Source organism: Pan paniscus, chromosome 10, assembly GCF_029289425.2.
Source record: "Pan paniscus chromosome 10, NHGRI_mPanPan1-v2.0_pri, whole genome shotgun sequence".
NCBI lineage: Eukaryota > Metazoa > Chordata > Mammalia > Primates > Hominidae > Pan > Pan paniscus.
In genome coordinates, this window is record NC_073259.2 from 139,943,786 (window position 1) to 139,947,575 (window position 3,790).

Genomic DNA, 3,790 nt, shown 5'->3' on the forward strand with positions numbered 1-3,790 from the left:
GCGGCTCGGCTGGACTCCCTGGTGCTCCAGGGCCATGGGAGTGGGCACCCTCGGGCCTCAAGGGGCTTGACCCTGACCAGGGTCCCACGCACCTGCACTTGGGGTGGGGGCTTCCCAGGAGGTCTCGGCAGTCACATCCCCCCCTTGTTCATCAGCCCTTCCCGCGCTGTCTCTTCCAGTCCTCGGGCCCCGAGGAGTCCCCACGCCCCTGTCACAGATGGGAGAGTTGAGGCCCAGCGGGGGATGAGCCTCAGTGCTACAGGCAGGGGCATCACGGGCGGGCGGGGCGCCAGCTGGCCCAGCGAGATCTGAGTGTGGGAGGTGCCCGAGGAAAGGCATCAGTTGTTGGGTGAGCCACTTGGGACGCTGTCTGCCCAGCAGCACTAGACCATGATGCCCGGCCGAGCACCAGGACCTGGGTGCGCCCGAGAGGGAGGGTAGATGCTCCCTGTGCGAGAGGGAGGGTGGGTGCTCCCTGCATGGGGCTGATTCTAGCTCCAGCCACTCTGTCACTTGTTCCCTTTGCTCCCAGCCTCCAGATCCACGGCGGGGTCCCTCACCCTGCCCCCACTCTGGCCGGCGAGTGACACGTCTGTCCTGCAGGACCCTCCTGTTCAGAGGGTGCAGCCGATGCCACTCTGCAGGGCCCAGTCCTCCCGCCAGTGCACAGTCCTCTGGTCTCTGCGGCACAGACGCACCCTGGGCCACAGGTTCAGGGCCTCAGGCTCTGGCTCACCAGCATCTGCCCTGGGCTGTGGAGGGCCCGGGTGCCCCCTCAAACGTGACTCAGTGAGGACGAGGAGGTGGCCGTTGGACTGTGGGGGATTCACTGCCACATAGCAGGAAGTTCTTGACCACAGGCCCAGCATAGGGAGCGGCTGGGGCCACCCAGGGTGCAGGTGAGGCTTCCTGGCACCCAGGAGCCAAAGCCCACAGCCCCCTTGTCCCATCCCAGGGATGGCGCCCATCCCAGGATGAGGCTGCCAGGGCCGGGCAGGCAGGCCCCAGGCCAGGCCTCATGGAGCCGGGCCATCTCCCCGTGGAGAGAGGCCACATCCTCATGGAGCCCAGCCGTGTCCTCTGTCCCCCGCCTGTTCACCATCTGCTCCCTGGAGCAGGAGGAGTCCCTGCCTGTCAGACCAGTCTGTGGAAAGACCGACCTCCCTCCTGTCCGTCGGGGACACTGGCTCTGCCCTGCACCAAGTGGTGTTTCCTCATCACGCTTTGTTGCCCAGCAGCCTGTGGGGTGAAGCCCCCCGTGCAGCTGGCCCAGCCCCGTGGTCCCCACGTCCTGGGTCATGCCCCAGTGCAAAGCCGGCTGTGGGCCTTGTCTGCTGAGTCGGGCTCTCACGTTGGCAGGGCTCACTGCGGTTTTGAAGTCCAAACGCTCCGTCATAAGCCTCTTCTGCCAGTTCTATCTCCGGTGAAGAGGTGAACCGTAGGCGGGGCAGGGGGGCTGCTCTGAACTTGCCCCTCCACGCTGCAGCCCACCTCCCTCTGGCAGTGGGGTGGCCGTGCTGGGTCCCAGGGCAGGGCCTGGAGCCCCGCCAGCCCATGACGCATTTCATGAGCCCCCACCTTTTGATATGCACATGCAGCTGAGGCTACCCTGACCCCACATTCAAAGTCGGAAATCCCCAAAACCCAAGACCTTTTGAGCACTGATGGGCTCGGGGTGCACACAGAACATTTGGGATTTCCCTTTTTTTTTTTTTTTTTTTTTTTTTGAGACAGAGCCTGTCGCCCAGGCTGGAGTGCAATGGTGAGATCTCGGCTCACTGCAACCTCCGCCACCCAGGTTCAAGTGATTCTCCTGCCTCAGCCTCCCGAGTAGCTGGGATTACAGGCAGGCACCACCACGCCTGGCTAATTTTTGTATTTTTAGTAAAGACAAGGTTTCAGCATGTTGGTCAGGCTGGTCTCGAACTCCTGACCTCAGGTGATCCACCCGCCTCAGCCTCCCAAAGTGCTAGGATTACAGGCATGAGCCAACACACCTGGCCAAGTGGCAGTATTTGAAAAAAGAAAAGCAGAGAGAAATGCTCAACCTGTAAGTATAATGCAAATATAGTGTCCAAACTCCAAACAATCTGAGCTCCAGAACACTTTTCTGGTCCTGCGCGTCTCGGATGAGGAACACGCGGGCAGGGCGTGTTGTTTTGTGGAAAGGATCTCGTGTTCATAGAAAGCTGCACCCGCAGCATGAGAGTCCTGCATCCTTTGGGAGGCGCTGACCACCCTGAGCTCGCTTCTGTGTCTCCTGGAACCCAGGTGTCCTCCCAAGGTCAGAGTTGGGAAAGACACGCAGCCAGTGGATCTCAGATCAGAGGATGCTGCAGGGACAGACCTCACCCAGGGCGGCCTTTGGCCTGGTGCAGCTCCCGGGCCTTCCCCGACCCCTGTGACCTCGCACCTATGAGGGCTGCCGGCCCGTCCTTCTGTGGTCCATGCCCCCGGCCTGTCCGCCTGCACCTTCCTCGTGACGGGACCTCGGTTCTGTGTCTTCAGCAGGCAGTTTTCCATCTTCGCCTGAGTCACCATCTAAACGCCTGGAGACTTCACGTGACGTTCTGGATTTTCAGAGTCACTGCTTATACCTCAGGCTGTGCTGGCCCAACTTGGAGAAGCTGTGCCCCCAGGCCCAGGAGGCAGGGCATCGCCAGCCCGCAGCTACAGTCAGAACCCTCCGAAGGAGGTCAGAGGACCCACAGCACCCCAGTGAGGGGCAAGGACCTCTTCCCTTCTTCCCTCCACCCCGGGGAGGTCAGCCTGGGGGCCCAGGGTCTCTCTTGAGCCACACGGCCGGGCCCAGGCACTGGCTGCCCTTAGCGTGACCCAGCCTTTTGACCAAAAACACACAGCCCCATGGGTGCTATACAGCGCCTCTGCATGGGAGACCTCCGAGGCCAGGACACACCCTCTCCAGCTCCCATGATACAGGGAGGGAAACTGAGGCACGGTGTCTTAGCTCAGCTTGCCATGACAGGCTGCTGTAGACCATGCGGCTTCCACATGGGCGACCTCTGAGGCCAGGACACACCCTCTCCAGCTGCCGTGTTACAGGGAGGGAAATTGAGGCACGGTGTCTTAGCTCAGCTTGCCGTGACAGGCTGCTATAGACTGTGCGGCTTCCACACAGGCATTTGCTTTCCCACCACTCTGCAGGAGTCTGAGGTCAGGATGCCGGCAGGGTCAGGTTCTTAGAGGCCCACTTCCTGGTTCAAAGCCAGCACCTTCTCACTGTGTCCTCACAAGCCCGAGAGAGAAAGTGCTGGTCCCTTCACCCCCTACCAGGGCACCAATCTCATTGTGGGGGCCCCGCCCTCACGACCTCATCTAACCCAAATCGCCTGCCAAAGGCCCCCTCCTAACACCATCACACTAGCGGTCATGGTTTCAAAATGTGACTTTGGTGGCCGGGCACGGTGGCTTATGCCTGTAATTCCAGCACTTTGGGAGGCCAAAGTAGGAGGATCGCTTGAGCCCAGGAGTTCAAGAGCAGCCTGGGCAACACAGCAAGACCCCATCTCTACTAAAAACTTAAAAACCACACACACACACACACACACACACACACACACACACACAGAGAGATGTCTTTGAGGAGACACAGACATTCAGTGCATAACATCCAGGGTGGATGGGCCAAGGCTGCCCAGTGGGTGGGTGGCCCCAGATCCCAGCCGCACCTGTCCCTCCCTGCCACCCTCCTGGCCTCCTTCAGAAACCCTGTGGGGAGTGGATTGTGGGGGTTTAGGAGGCTCTGGCGGGAGGCAGATCACCCCAAAGC